Source organism: Panthera uncia (assembly GCF_023721935.1).
Source record: "Panthera uncia isolate 11264 chromosome D3 unlocalized genomic scaffold, Puncia_PCG_1.0 HiC_scaffold_8, whole genome shotgun sequence".
NCBI lineage: Eukaryota > Metazoa > Chordata > Mammalia > Carnivora > Felidae > Panthera > Panthera uncia.
This window is the reverse complement of record NW_026057586.1, coordinates 8,211,018-8,227,775: the sequence shown is the minus strand read 5'-3', so window position 1 is coordinate 8,227,775 and position 16,758 is coordinate 8,211,018. Positions and strand designations below refer to the sequence as shown.

The 16,758-nt window shown below is 36.7% G+C and overlaps 1 long non-coding RNA gene across 1 annotated transcript in view; it reads left to right on the top strand.

The window, feature by feature from the left end:
* Positions 1-16,291, top strand: part of LOC125914393 (uncharacterized) — a 114,055-nt gene extending 97,764 nt beyond the window's left edge. The window contains exon 4 of the long non-coding RNA XR_007455292.1: positions 15,075-16,291. This is a non-coding gene — a long non-coding RNA (uncharacterized LOC125914393). The remainder of the gene's footprint in view (positions 1-15,074) is intronic.
* The last annotated feature ends 467 nt before the right edge of the window (positions 16,292-16,758 follow it).

Sequence of the window (16,758 nt, the reverse complement as noted above, 5' to 3'; positions counted from 1 at the left end):
GATTCTGTGTCTCCCTCTCTCTCTCTGCCCCTCTGTTGCTCATGCTCTGTCTCTCTCTGTCTTAGAAATAAATAAACATTAAAAAAAATTTTAAAAAGTGATCTGGAATATCATATTCACTCTTATACATATTATTTATAACCAGCAATGAAAAGTTTTCCAAGTTTATTTTATTTTATTTTTTTGTCCATAGAATAACCCTGAGCAAAACCAACTTTTGCATGGGGAAAAGAACCTAGACATACTTATGTTTGAACTTCTAAAATGCCATCCACATACCCTAGTATTTCCCAAAATGAGTTCCAGGAAATTCTACTACTATATAACACTGTTGTGGATTGAATTGCCCTCTCCCCTAAATAAGATATATCGAAGTCCTAGCCCTCAGTACCTTATAACGTGACCTTATTAGGAACAGGGACTTTACAAAGATAACTGAACTCAGATGAGGTCATTAAAATAAACCCTAATCCCATAGGACCTACAATATATCCTTATAAAAAGATGAAATTTGGACGAGGACAGATGTGCACAGAGGGAAGATGATGCAAAGACGCAAGAAGACAGTCATGTAACCGGCACGATGCATCCACAAGCCAAGGGAGGTCAAAGATTGCCACAAAACACCAGGAGCTGGAAGTGAGAAGGATTCTCCCCCCTAGAGCTGCCAACACCTTGATTTCAGATTTATAGCCTCCACAACTATGAGATATTAAATTTATGTCTTAAGCCACCCAGTTTCTGGTACTTTGCTACAGCAGCCCAGGGAAACTAATACCAAGTCTGTATGACGTTCACAATATACATTCATGGAGCAAAGCTTGAGATGCTCTATAATAAAGATCTTGTTTGACTTTGTATAATGTAACATTTCCCAAGCTTGGTTTATCTATGTGTTTCTTTCTACGTGTAACATGTGGAACTTACAATAAATGAAATACATTTGAAAATGCCAGTATAGCCAGCAGAGGTGACTATCGATCTATAACTGAAAGGCGAATGTGATGGGAAGAGCCACCCCAGAAGGGATAAGATGACATTCCTGAATGCGATACCAAATCCGGCAGCGGCCACACTGTTTGCCTAGCCTCGTGCTGCATTGCTTTAATTTCACTATTGGATGGATAGAGACACTGTATATAATTAACAAGCCTGGTTACAACTACCACTTTCCCCATTTGGCGGTCCTCGACGTGCACTACAAGGGAATAAAGGCCAACGCCATATGTGTTTCTGCCTCGTTTTGCAATAAGTGCTTCAGGGGAACTAAGGATGCTCTATGGTGCTTCTGCACCACATTGCCTCAGCACAATGATCCATTTGTCAGATCATAACCACGTCATTGCAAAGTGAGATGCTTGCTCTATGGAGACACCAAGATAGTTCTGTCCTGTTTCCTAGGCCCTGGAAACATTCCCTGTACACACAGAGAACAAAGATGCAAATTTCAAAAACATTTGTAGTTACGTGACAGAGGAAGCTTTTGAGGGGAGAATGATGAGTCCAGAATTACTGGTATCTCCCAGCCGCAGGCCAGAAGAAAATAAGTTTTGTGACTTTGAAAATAAGTTTTATGGTGAGGAAGAAGTAAATGCCTTGCCTGCCCCCTTTTCCTGGGAGTGTGGGTGGACAGAGATACATGTTTATGTCTCCGCATATCAATTGGATATTTCTTCAAGAGTAAATGCTAGGATTTGATTTTCCATATTAGGCTTCATGAGAAGCATGGGAAGAATAGTGGGGAGATGTCAGCAGAGCCCAGAGAGGTGTAAGAAGACAGAGAGAGTCTTGTCTCAAAACTCATTGTGGCCTGGAGGGGTGCCCGAGTTCCCGCGGGCCCACACTGGACTTCTGACAAGATCTGGGAGCAGAAGATGCCATATCACAGGAAAGTAGAGTCATGGGACTTCACGTGCATGTGGGTATATACAAACCAGATAAGGGGACTCCCATTTCCTCTGTGGACTCCTGTGACTGTCAATCCAGCCTAGATGAAGAGGCAAGGACACTCCAAGATTGAACTTTGACCACAGATTAGATTAAATGAATCTTCCTTTGGCAGGAAACAAACACAAACGTACACACCCAAAAGAAAAGAAAACCTTGATTTACTCAGCCTTGAGTAAATCAAGGTTTTCACTTTTTGATAGAGTCAAGTTTTAATGAACCATTTCTTTTTCCTGTCACAGTAAAACAAAGTAGCATAGAGTGTGAAAGTCCAACATGGAACCTGATCAACAAAAGTAGCCAAGAAAATTCAGTGTATCATTGAGTTCTATTCCACTTCTAAGTTCTGGGGCCAGGATCAAGTTACAGAAATTCTCTAAATCTCAGCTTCCTACTCTTGAAAATGATCATGATAGTATGTGTCTCATAGGATTGTTGTGAGGGTTAAGTAAAACCCAGCATGGGAACCAGGTGCTTGGCAGGAAACTCAGTATGTATCTGGGACACCAGTGAGCATCTCCATCACATTCATATCAGGTGGATTGTAAGCAAGAAAATTCTGGGTCCCCACCCATACTGACAAAGGTATGTTGGCCCCATGTCTATATTTTAACAAACTCAGTGACCCTAATGTCCACTAAAATTTGAAAACTTGGGTATAAACTTGACTATAATTAGCTTCAAAAGAATCTGCCAGTGATTTTATGATTTAGTCATTCCTTGCAAAGTTTCAGAATTATTGGAATAAGTTGAATCACAACATCCTTAAATCATCTTCTTAATACCTGCCCACACTGTAATGATAGTCCCTTTTTACTTCATATAAGTTACGTTTGACTTTTTTTTTTTTTTTTTCTTAATCGGCATCATCAGAGATGTACCTATTTGGGAGACCTCTTTTCATTGTTTTAAATTGTATTAATCTCTGCTCTCATGCCATAGGAGTTGCTCCACAGTTTAGGGTTTATTTGCAGCTTCTTTTTCAAATCTCTTGAAATGGATATTTGATCATTAATTTTCAGCTTTTTGCTTTCTTAATAGATTTTGTAAAGCTCTACATTTTTCTTTGAGCACAACTTAAAATTCCAGTAGTCACAGTATCTTTCCCAATGCTCAGATTAAAACAGATGTTAAAACTGGAGGGAAAAGTGTTGTGGGAAATGTTTTTAATTTCCATCTGCCATAAGTAAAAAAGTAATATTATCTCTGATTATAGCATTCATAAATAAAATCGAATATATAATTTAAATATTTGAACATCACTGGATAAAAATATTTTTAAAATAATAAAGGAAATGGTTAGGAACGATACAAAATAAAACAAGGCCATATAAATAAAGCATTAATAATTTGACAATAAGTTGATAATAAATTTTAACAAGTTACTTTTTATTAAAATGTAGCCTTTTGGGGCATCTGGGTGACTCAGTCAGTTAAGTATCTGACTCTTGATTTCAGCGGTGGTCATGATCTCACAACTCATGAGTTTGAGCCTCACCTTGGGCTCCATGCTGGCAGTGGGGAGCCTGCTTAGGATTCTCTCTCTGTCTCTCTCTCTTTCTCTGTCTCTCTCTCTGCTCCTTCCTACTCGCTCTCACTCTCTCCCTCTAAAAATAAATAAATAAAAACTTTAACAATAGGGGCACCTGGGTGGCTCAGTTGGTTGATTGTCCGACTTCGGCTCAGGTCATGATCTTGCAATTGGTGGGTTCAAGCCCTGTTTCCAGCTCTGTGCTGACAGCTCAGAGCTTGGAGTCTGTTTCAGATTCTGTGTCTCCCTTTCTCTCTGCCCCTCCCCCACTCACACCCTCTCTCTCTCTCTCTCTCTCTCTCTCTCTCTCTTTATTTGTCTCGAATAAATAAATGAATAAATAAATAAATAAATAGATAGATATTTTTTAAAAACTTTAAAAATAAAATTAGATAAAATGTAGCCTTTCTCATGTTGGGTTAAAAATAATCTAATTTTGAATCACTTAACAGAGATTCAAATTACCAAACTGACTCAAGAAAAAATAGAAAATCTAAAGAGCCTTACATCAATTAAAGAATTAAAGTTATTATTATACAACTTCCTATACACAACCCCTAGTCCCACATAGTTGCAATGTTGAAGTCTATTCAGCATTTAAAGGAGAAGAAATACAAGTCCTATGCAGACTTCTTCAGAAAACAGAGGACTGATTATTCCACAACTCATTTTATGAGGCTACTGTAACCCAGATGCTAAAACCAGGCAAAGTCAATATAAGAAAAGAAAATTGCAGACAAGTATCTTTCATGCATATAAGTACAAATCCTTCTAAAAATTAGAAAAGGAATACTAAAGTGTTATAAGATAATACACTGTGATCAAAATTGGTATGTGCCAGAAATGCAAACATTTCCCAAAATCAATGTTTCACTATATTAATAAATTATATGATTATTATAATTGATGCTTAAAAAGCATTTGATAAAATACAATATTCATTTGTGAAAACAACGCTCAGAAAATGTAGGAATAGAAGGGGACTTTCTCAAACTGATGAAGGACATCAATGAAATCATTCAGAAAATATAATTTTTAAGATAAAGATATTGAATGCTTTCCTCATAAGATTGAGAATAAGACAAAGATATCCTCTCTCACCAATTGTTTTCAGTATTCTACATATTCTACTTAAAGTTCTGACTTATGTAATATGACAAGAAAATAAAGTAAAATCATAAAAATTGGCAAAGAATAAGGAGCTAAGGTCGTGTACCTGGAAAATCCTAAGGAATCGATGAGAAAAACAGCTATAACCAAGTGAACTTCGTGATGTTTCAGGATAAAAAATTAATATGCAAAAATTTGTATATATGGGTATATGTATGAATATTACAGAGAGATTATATATGTATACACCCATATATATTAGTAATGAGCAATTACAAAATGAAAAGAAAAATATCATTTACAGTATCATCAAAAACCATCACATACTCAGAGATAAAATTGGCAAAGTATATAACAGACCTCTACACTGAAAATTAAATATTGCTGGGAGAAATTAAAAGATATCTAAATAAGTGGAATGGTAAACTGTGTTTATGATTGCAATAGTCAGTATTGTTAAGAAGTCAGTTCTCTCCAAATTAGTCTATAGATTTGACACAATGCCAATAAAAATCCTAGAAGCCAGGCATTTTTCTTAGAACTTGATGGGACAGTTTCAAAATACATTTGGAACAGAAAGGTCTAAGACTAGCCAAACTGTCTTGAAAAGACAAAACCAAGTTGGAATGGATACCCTTTCTAGAAAATTTTGGAATTTACTACAACTGACAGCAATGAAGACAGACAATAGACAAAGAAGTCTATGGAACAGAATAGAAAGACAATGATCCATACATATATGGATTAGTAATTTTTTACAAGGACACCAAAGTCCTTTCTCCCAAGCTCATTGCTCATTGCAATGAGAAAAGGAAAATTTCCTTAATAAGTGAAGTGACTGGATATCCCTATGGGAAATCATGAACCTCAACCCCCACCTCACACTATACTCAAATATCAATTTAACGTGAATGGAACTTTGAGATAGGCCAACATTTCTTAAATAAAACAACGAAAGCAAACTGTAAAAAGAAATAATTTGGGCTTCATCAAAATTTAAACCTATGGTCACCAAAAAAGCATTATCAAAAAATTTAAAAAGATGGTGCACCTGGGTGGCTCAGTCAGTTAATCATCCCGCTCTCCGTTTTGACTCAGATCATGATCTTATGGTTTGTGGGTTCAAGCCATGTGTTGGGCTCTGCACTGATTCTGTGGAACCTGCTTGGGATTCTTTCTCTCTCCCCCTTTCTCTACCCCTCCCTGGTTCACTCTCTCTGTCTCTCTCTCTCTTAAAATAAATAAATAAACTCTGAAAATAATTAAAAAGGAAATAATAAAAATGGAAAGCCACGAACTGGGAATAAATTAGTGATATGCTGAAGCTGGGTGTTCCTAGCTCACAAGAACCTACCAGAACAGGCAAAAATAACCTACAGTGTTAGAAATCAGACTGGTGGTAGCTTCTGGGGCATGGCATAAGGGAACATTCTGGAGAGCAGAAAAGTTGTATGCCTTAATGTGCTTTTGTCAAAACTGAGAAGACATCATAAGTGACATATGAACATTTCATTATGTTTCGGTATACCAGTTAATATAAAAAATAAAATGCTAAAATTGCTACGAAAAATGTAGGAGAATATTGAGTTTCTTCCAATAACAAAGGACTTTTTAGAAAACTTAAAGGAAACTACTTTCCACTTTCTGGGCTTACGTAAATATTATAAACAAAATGGATGAAAACCTGAATATGAAGTTGTTGTCGTAAACATGGTAGAGAAAATTTCTAGTATATAGAATCATCTCAACCAACATGAGTAACAGTAAACTCAATTTTAAAAAATTCTGGCAAAGGACACTTATATTAATGAATGTATAAAATAGATATTTTAATTGGAATGTATATCGGTAGGGAAATTCTGGAAATCAATTTGGCACGGTCATTCTTGAAAGAGTTTATGGCATTTAATATAATGATTCAGATGTTAGGGCCCGATGTAAGTTAATAATTAAGGATATTAAAGTGACTCAAAATTTATATATAAGAATAAAGTAAACTCTATGACTCAATATGAAATGACTGAATCATTCAGCAGATTGAGCTAAAAGTTGATTATTTTACTGTAGCCTAATTTATATTAGACAAAAGTTGGCATAAATTTAATATTCATCAAGTAGATCATTTTAAATAAAATACGGCATAGTTATACAATGGAATATTATGTATTCATTAAAAACTATGTCCCCAAGGAATATTTAATAGCATCTGAAAATTCTTATACTAGTGAGTACAATTCAAAGGGTTCAATACTTTATATTCAGTATAATTACAATTGTATGTGAACTTATTTATATGTTAAGATACACTATTACTTTAACAGAGATGACCTCTGGAAGGTATAATAGCAGTTGAATTTATTTTATTTTTAAAATGACTTACTGTATTTATTAGAGTGAACATGATTTACTCGGAAATGTAGGTAATATTCAGTCAACAGTCATTTTTCTGTGAAAAGAGAAAAGGAGGGGAGGGGAGGGGAGGGGAAGGAGAGGAGAGGAGAGGAGAGGAGAGGAGAGGAGAGGAGAGGAGAGGAGAAAAGGAAGGAAGGAAGGAAGGAAGAAAGGAAGGAAGGAAGGGGAGAAGGAATTAAATTAATTGCTGGGGAATTTAAAAATACGGCTGTTGTTTTAAGTCCTGCCGACTGATTGGAGAAACACAGAGGTTCCAATTCACAGTGGCCATTGAGCAGATGGCATCTGGCACCTGAATTTATTACTATTGCCACATTGTAATAAAATACATTTTGACAAATTTCAGCACTGTGGTAAAAATGAAGTCACAACTTCTGAAGAGTTCTTCACATCTCGATGAGTATAAATCATGCTTTGTTTCATTCCTGCTATATCTGCATTATACGGATATCAGGATGTGTCTAAATGTGCACATATCTGCCTTCTCAGTGTGGCTCCATTTCTAAAGCTGCTGAAATTGAAGGCTGACCACTGCAATATCCCAATATTATGGAAAGTTGGAGATAAGAATATAAAATTCAGAATGATACTGAAAAATCTCATTATTTTCTGGGTAATATCTGGTTCTGTTTAATTCCTTAACACTTCATATAACTGTTAAAAACAAGGCAGACTACCTCAAACAATGGTGTGAACCTAGATTTCAAACTGAGATGAGTAGTGATAAATTGCGCACTCCAGAGCATATGGTCAGTTTCTCAGATGCCAGATTCTGAATGAATTTATTCATTGATGCTTAATATTAGACCAATGGCTCTGGTCCTGGGACGAAATAATATTTAGTGAACTGCTTATTAATTTAGTGCTAATATTAAAATTTCATGCTTTGAATTGTTATGTAACAATTATTAACTCTAGAGCAGAGAATGGGGCTTTCTTGCTGTCTCAGAAATGTTCTGTAGCCCCAGAGCAGTGGCTGATGGGTGAACAGTACCATGAAATTCTAAAGATTAGGCTGGAAGATTAATTGAAGAGGAGTCTTTGAAGGTCTTTCACAGGAGGAGGGCAGCAAGGAGGAACACATCTCCCTCCAAGCACCAGAGAAGCAAAAGAACTACTCACAGAATTTGGATTGCTTGCCAGATTGGGACAAGGACCCCCCAACTTGCCTGTGGTGATGGAGCTGTAGAATCTGGTCGTCCCGCCCAGGCTGGTACCAGTGCGCAAGAGAGTTCGGGGGACAAGAGTTTGGAGATGCAAACTCACCACGATAAGTCTGAGGACAGGTTGCAAGATGTGGGCTACAGCTGTTCACGATGGCCACGTGAGAAGGAAGATAAAGGTCACCAACAAGACAAGATACGTTTCCGCATTTGATGAGACGACAAAGTTTGGATCTTTTAATGAACCAGCTGCAGTAATAAATTTAATTTAAACAAATGCTTTCCATAAACAGTGACTTTTCTGATCATGTGACATTTTGGAAAAAAACAATTTAATTCTCTCTCCCTTAAATATTTAAAGTTATCGTGAGCTGTAAGTTGCATATAGAGTGAGTGTTACTTTGAGGAATCACTGGCTCATACAAACAACTAAGTGAAATCCAGAATTATAAGTGAGTTAACCAATTATTTACAGCTATTGCTAATCATGACAAAATCAGTTTTTACATATATGTAATTATTTTATATGTATATTAGGTGTAATTATTAATTTTCTTCAAGCTATTTAATTTAAATAATACCTACACATTTTCGCTAATGAACTTAACAGATACATAAGCCTCTACCCTCTGGAAGATCCTGGAAATGAAATTCAGAAAATTAGGGATGTCGCCAAAGAGCTAAAGAATTCTTTTCTTTTTGCAGGGCTTCTCCTTTTGAGCTATGCTTGGAATTTAAAAGGAAGAGAAGGTAAAAGATTAGGAGCTCACACTCACCTGCTTAGCTGAAGTTACTGTAAAATTTAACATCTCCCTGTGGAACACCAGATGGGTGTTAATATTTACAGATTTCTTGGTTTCCATTTAGGCATAATACTTAGTTCCATGTTCCGTCCTTTTTTTGACCCAACCTTCTGAAGTATCAGGAGAAGTGGGATGGATAGAAAGGATATGAGTGTCCTGCAATCAGCTAACAATTAAAACTTATCAGAATCCTTCTTTGGAAAAAAAGGAATGAATTGACATCCAATAGACATTTCCCAAATTTAGTCTAAGTAACTAACATGCAAAAGATGCATTTTGTGTTCAGGCAGCCACAATGAGCTGAATGTTCACTATGTGCTAGACGCACAAAATTATTTAATACCTACATTCCAAAAGCCTATATTTTAAAGAATACTCCAGGGGCACCTGGGTGGCTCAGCGGTTGAGCATCCGACTTCAGCTCAGGTCAGGATCTTTTGGTTGGGTTCATGAGTTCAAGCCCCGCATTGGGTTCTCTGCTGTCAGCTCAGAGCCCGCTTTGGATCCTCTGACCCCCTCTCTCTCTGCCCCTCCCCTACCAGTACTTGCTCTCAAAAATAAGTAAACATTAAAAAAATACTCCAATTAATTATAAGGGAGCACATGTGTTTGTTGTTAGTATGGTTCTTCCTTTAAAACCAATTTTCCGTTTGCAATGTTACGAGATGGAAATTATCAAGAAACTGGTCAAAGAGTTCATCATCCTGTCGTGTTCTATTACTCACTAGATGATGTTTTGCTTCATGTTAGAAACTTGCATCTGTGATCTGGGGTGCCTGGGTGGCTCAGTCAGTTGAGCATCTGAATCTTGATTTGGGCTCTGGTCATAATCCCAGGGTCATGGAATCGAGGCCTGCATCCAAATCCATGTAGATGGCCCAGAGCCTACTTGGGATTCTCTCTCTCTGCCCCTCCCCTGCATACACTCACTCGTGCTCTCTCTCTCTCTCTCTCTCTCTCTCTCTCTCTTTCTCTCTCTCTCTCTCAAAATAAATAAACTTAAAAAAATAATTTAAAAAATAAAAATAAATAAAACGTTAAAGAAACAAAATGTAACTCTGATGCTCTGTTTCCTATAGCCCCTGCATGCTCCACTTGTCTCCACCTGTCAGGCTCAAGCTAATAGCTATAGTTGGAATGTTCCTGCCTCAAACCAGATCCATTTAAAACCTCATCGGCTGAGAAGGAAAGGTTTCTGTCTTTCTCAGAGCTGATGACCCATTCAACCTTCACACATCACCCGAGGTCTCACTATGCCTTTTCCAGAACCATTTCGCCTGAGTGTAGCTACCCTTTCTTGCCAGACCTTGTCCAATTCAATTTGACCAAACCTTGTTTTGTAGTCCCCTTGGACTGTTCTTGTGGTTCCCACCTGGACTCTGGTCCCAGGACTTTTGGGGTGTAGCCTATTCCTTTGGACCTCTTAATCCACCCCTAGAGTAGAAATGCCCTTGTAAACGCAATAGCAGATTCAATAATAGTAAGAAGCATCTTTGTTGGATATAACAAATCATTTTGTAAATACTTCACCTTGCTATTGTTTTTGGCCATTTAAAATTAAATTATGCTTTCTCATATGTTGGCCATTATATAAACCAAAATTTTCTCAAAATACAATCTCATGGGCACCGTTTGAGATTTTTTTTTTTCCACTCTAGAATTCTGTGGTTTCATATGTCTGAGTACATTTTAATCTAATATTTTTTTTATTTAACCTTTTCAAATATTTCTCTCTTCACATATTCAGCAGTCTTCACAAGACTTAATGTTGGTAGAATTTTTATCCACGGTTTAGGATATTGCATTTAAACAGCTAGTTTCTGTGTCTGCTTCAGCAGCACGTACACTAAACAGCTTCGTTTCTTTCCTAATTCTTTTGGGTGCTTGGAAATGTGTTGTTTAGTGTGTCTTAACAGTGTTCTGTTATTGTTGATTACCTTAAAAGAAAATAGTCAGAGGGGCGCCTGGGTGGCTCAGTCAGTTGGGCATCCAACTCTTGATTTCAGCTCAGGTCATGATCCCAAGGTCATGGGACCTAGCCCTGTGTCAGGCTTCATGCTGAGTGTGGAGCCTGCTTAAGATTCTCTCTCTCTCCGGGGCGCCTGGGTGGCTCAGTCGGTTAAGCGGCCCACTTCGGCTCAGGTCATGATCTCACGGTCGGTGAGTTCGAGCCCCGCGTCGGGCTCTGTGCTGACAGCTCAGAGCCTGGAGCCTGTTTCAGATTCTGTGTCTCCCTCTCTCTGACCCTCCCCCGTTCATGCTCTGTCTCTCTTGGTCTCAAAAATAAATAAATGTTAAAAAAAAAAAATTTTAAAAAAAATAAAAGATTCTCTCTCTCCCTCTGCCCCTCCCCCACACACTCTCTCTCAAATAAAAATAATAATAATAAATAAAATAATGGGAATATACATACATACCCTGATGAATTGAAAAATTTCATAGACCTCCTTTCTTCCTATGCCTCTCACTTCTTTTGTTCCAATTGGCATAAGAACTCTTTCCTGCCGGCTCGGTCATGAGTCAGTAGAGATGGGATTAGTCTATTTGAGCAGAAATTAAAGAACAGCTTTGAATTAAGTGTGCCGGTTTGTTCTACTGGAACATAGTATCACTTTCAAAGCATCCCTCGTAGTTCCTCTGATGCCACTACTTCCTTGGCAATACTCTAAAATGGGTTCTTCACATCAGCATTTCTCACAGTGTGGTCCCCAGGGCAGCGGCATCAACATCCTCTGGAAACAAGTAGAAATGCAAATTGAACGGCCCGGCCTGGACCTACTGTATCAAAAATGAGAAGGGTGGAGTGCGCCCAGCAATCTATGTTCAAGCAAGCCCTTCAGGTCATTTTGATGCACATTAATGTCTGAAAACCAGCGCTCTCAGCAGTAAAACCCAAAGGTAGGCTCTTATGTGAGAAGGTGACATGATAAGAGAGTGGTTAAAACACCTGCCTCATACAATTATTTCACAAAGTTAAATAGTTTAAAAAGTCACTTCAGGGGGGGCCAATTTTAGCTATTTCACATTGAAATGGTCTTTCCAGTGGAAAGCATCACAAATTTTAGTGAAGCAACATATTTTACATTACTAAGGGCACAAAATGATTTACTCCTTGTAAATGTGGGAAGATTTTTTCCATGAAAATGGAATCAAAGAAGAAGAATTTACTAGATAACTTGAGCTGCCTTCATTCTCTGCTGGATTAAATTAGTCTACTTTTTAATTGAATCTCAAATCCTTGGAAATTACCCATTAGGATGAAATAGATTTTGAATATTTAAAAACCAAAAATAAAATTTCTTAGAATAATCCTTTTTGTGGGATGAAAGAAATAGTATCAAAAGGAAGGTTGGCACGTTCTAGACATTAACAAGAAGGGCTTACCATGAGTTGCTAGGTAGCAAAGTGTGTGAAGCCTGGGGGAGTGGAAGGCAGACAAGAAGGTCACGGCAATACATTTTACCTGCTTGATATCACCTACAGCTGGCCCAGGAAGGAGTCCCTTGGGGCAGGTTATCTGATATCTATGTATTTGTTTGTAAATGTACCTCACCAATTTTGACATCTAGAGCCCTATATCATGTGAATCGTATGAAATTCAATTATTCATTATTTTTCAGTTTTCCGGTTCCATATTTCTTTAATGTCCATTGTGATGATTGTACCCTTTCTCTGTTTATTTTTTCTAGGTTTTATCTGCTTACATTAGAGCACACAGACATTTCGGTGAAAATGCAATGGTTCTTTGGGTCCTCTGTAATACTCCATGGGTTATAGGTGATTTTTCATGTGTCATCCATTTCGAGGACACATGATGTCAGGTTTATTTTTTTTACATGATTTTTTTTTCAGATATCAAACTATGGGTGTGAATATCAAGGGTCAATGCAGCCTTAAGCAACACTAAAATTGGTTAATGATGTTTATTTCAATATTTTACAAGAAGTGTTATTTCTTGGCATGTTGGCAATGACTCTTTGGTTGCTATCTTCAGACTCTGTAATTGATAGAAAGGAAGGAATTTAGAGGAAGGTTTTACATTCCACTTTTATAACAAAAGCATTTTACCTCTGCTCAACAGATGCCACTGACATACGATTACTTCCAAATGTAAAAGCTGAACATCAAAAGGGTCTTGGCCAAAGAAAAGATTTCTATTCACGCATTATCTGTATGCATGAGTCACTCTGTTGGGTCCAACTTTCATTTATACTCTTACATGAGATCAGACCCCTTTGATCTGCTACTTGTAATCCCATTGGTGTGTGAAATGTGGTGGCAATGTGAGTGATGTATTTAATGCAAAATATTGAGACTTTGATTGTACACAAGAATTTTAAGATTTATGGAATATATATATATATATATACACACTTTTTATTGCAGATAATTAATGGGGCAATGATCTTTCTTCATTGCTTCAGCTATGTAATTTATCTTGTTTTTCTCTTCTGGAGGATATGAATGTGAAATCCATATACATATTAGTTTTATGGGTCAATAATCCAAGTAAAAACTTGAATTAGATTATTCTGGTCAAAAATATCTAGACACTTGAATATAAATATGGTCCATTTGGTTACTACATTTCCAGCTATCATGCTTAAATTAAATTTAACCCATTTGGAATCTGAATTTTTTGTTTTGTTTTTTGGCATCAGCAAAGCAATTCTCTGCAAAGTACCTGCCACAGAAAAGATTCTTTCTATTATATAGACAATTCCAGCTCAGTACCAATCAACACTCAGTATTTCAAATGGTGGCATTATGATGGATGATGGCACATTCTTAAACATATCAATCCTTTCTCAACTGCAGCAGCACCATTATGCCTCTCAAAATCATTAATTCAACAGCACTGCCTTTCAAGCACAATTCACAATTAAATTCAAACTCACAAAGATGTATCTGCCAGCAGTTCTTAAACTTTTTATTATCATGACATTATTCTGTTTATAATTCCTCAATTCTTGCGGTGCATATTTGTCATGGGATATATTTATTTCATTCCTATAAGTTAACCAATGCTTATTTATTGATTGCTTGCTATAAACCAAGAATGTGGTGCTCGGAATTGGGGATATTTTATAGGACAATTTATAGGTCATACCAAGTTCTTTGCTGCCTGGAACTTATGAACTAACCTTATCGTGTATAAAGTGCATCTGATGCATTTAAATGGGGATCAAGGGCTGTGGAACTTTGCGGTAGCCTTTGAGATACACAAGTTATAAAGCAAGGTTTGGGATTGTTGCCTGATAGTCAGATTTTCAACTGTAGAATACCCAAGAATGAAAGTGGCTATATATGTTTGTTTGCTTAACAAAACAATATCTGAAGTCCTGCAGAAGTAAATAATGGCTATCTGCAATTATCATATGCTGAATGTGACTGTGAATACAATGTGTTTTGAGAGTCAGTCTAGGTGTGCATTAAAAGCTTCATAACACGAAGGTAAAATTGAGTAAATTCTTCCTTAAATTAAATAAGACATTCCTCGCAGGAGTTATATACATGGCTTGCATTTAAGATTGTGTGAAGTAGCAGCCACTAAGCATCATTTTGGCAGAGACCTCACTTAGCTTTTACCCTTATGTTTCCGTTGTACAATTTCACCATTTCATCCTCACCACAGAGAACACAACGCAACACAAAGTGTAGAATGAGTGAGTGAATGAATTATTGATTAAGAATAGTTTAACTGGGGTGCTTGGGTGGCCCTGTCTGTTGAGCATCCAACTCTTGATTTTGGCTCAGGTCATGATCCCAGGGTCATGGGATTGAGCCCTACATCAGGCTCTGTGCTGAGTGTGGAGCCTGCTTTGGATTCTCTCTGTCTCTCTCTCTCTCTCTCTCTCTCTCTCTCTCCCCATCCGTCTCCCCATATTGCACATTCTCTCTCTAAAAAGAAAAAAAAATATTATAATTAACTCATTTTCTCACACATCACATGGAAAAAGGTAGTGTTTCGCACCATGTACCGGTGTTCCCGAGGGACACAGTAATATTTTCTGAAGGCTGTAGGTAGTTACACAAATTAATACAGTGCTACCATAAAGACTCATACCTGTTTTCACTTAATTTGCACCATTCTTTGTTCCTCTGCAGAGAGATTCAATGTATACCTTATGCCTACACCAAATCTGGATATTTATGGCGAATGCACAATGCAGATCACTCATGAGAATATCTATCTCTGGGATATCCACAATGCCAAGGTCAAACTGGTGATGTGGCCTCTCAGCTCACTGAGGAGATATGGACGGGACTCAACGTGGTTCACCTTTGAGTCAGGAAGGTAAGCTCTAAGTGTCACAACCAGGGGGTGGGTGAAAAATAAACTCCTGAAGGAAAGGTTCTGTCCATCTGCCCAGGATGACCACTGTGTTTAGAAAGGGTACAAATGACCAAATATATAATTTCTCCAGATTCTTTTTTGTTTTTTTTAATATGAAATTTATTGTCAAATTGGTTTCCATACAACACCCAGTGGTCATTCCAACATCAGAGGAGGTGCCTTCCTCAGATTCGTGTTGATAATCTAAATAAAGTGTGTTCATTCTATGACAGGTTAATTACCCCATTCTAAAAAATTTCAGTCTTTTACACTGGCCTCAAACTGATTTCATAATTATTTCTATCATGCCATATAGTTTGCAATATTATTACAATACTATATTTTTAGTGTATCCAATAATATTATCAGTGCAATAGGATTCCCGTAAAATTCAACATGTCCCTACTAGCCTTATTTTTGTGAGTTCTTTATAAGCAAAAAAATTTTGAAAGGAGTTTTACATTAAATTGTTTAAATATTACATTTTAATATTGCCAATATTATTATTGCCGATAAATTAGTCCAGTATTCATTTATCCAGATTTTTATGTTAACATTAATTAAGTGTAAATGTTAATTCAGAGTGACTGAAGAAATATTTTGAAATATGTAACATATGAAATGTATAACACAGATTTTAAATACAGTATGTCAAAAGCAAGTATGTTGGTTTCTTAATTATAGCACATGATTGGAATCCATAAATGTTTTAAATGAGTGGTTGTTTCATAATCACAATTTACAGACAGAAGTTTAGACATGAGCTTCAACCAGCTAAGTGAATATCTTTGTGCAATGACCCCTACCCCTTTGTGATATTGTTGTCACATATACAAGACAAGACCTACTTAGATTTGGGGATTCTGTATAATAAGAGATGTTTAACGTATCGGTCTTCACACTGGGGACATGATTTATCACATTCTGAAAATGAATCTGTGACATTATAAGATAATTTTAGCAAAGTTTTATTGTACTTGATACAGCAATCTTAATTTCATAACTTTGTTCTTACAAAACTACTAAATACTTACTCAAGGTCAGGTTCTAATAATATCCATCTAGGTTAGGTCAAGGTCATATATTTTTTAGAATTTTAAGCGGAGGGGAGAAAATAAGTTGAGCTGAGCTGAAGTAATTCTACCACTCAGTTTTGCACTAGGTTATATTAAACCCTCTACTACACTGATTTCTCTAAGAGGCTCCAATCCTGTGGTTACTTAGTGGTTATGAGTTCACTCAACTGTCTATTTCCAATCTGCCTAGATATTGACAGTAATAAGAGTAATCACATTTTAGATAACTGTTAGGAAATAATTCTCTTAAGAAAATGAATACTTTGGGGCATGTATACTATTTTAAAATGTATAGGGTTATGAAAAAGGGATTATAACTTACTCACTGACCTAAGGTTTCCGATACATTTTTTTTTACTGGTCATAAAAGTTAATGTAC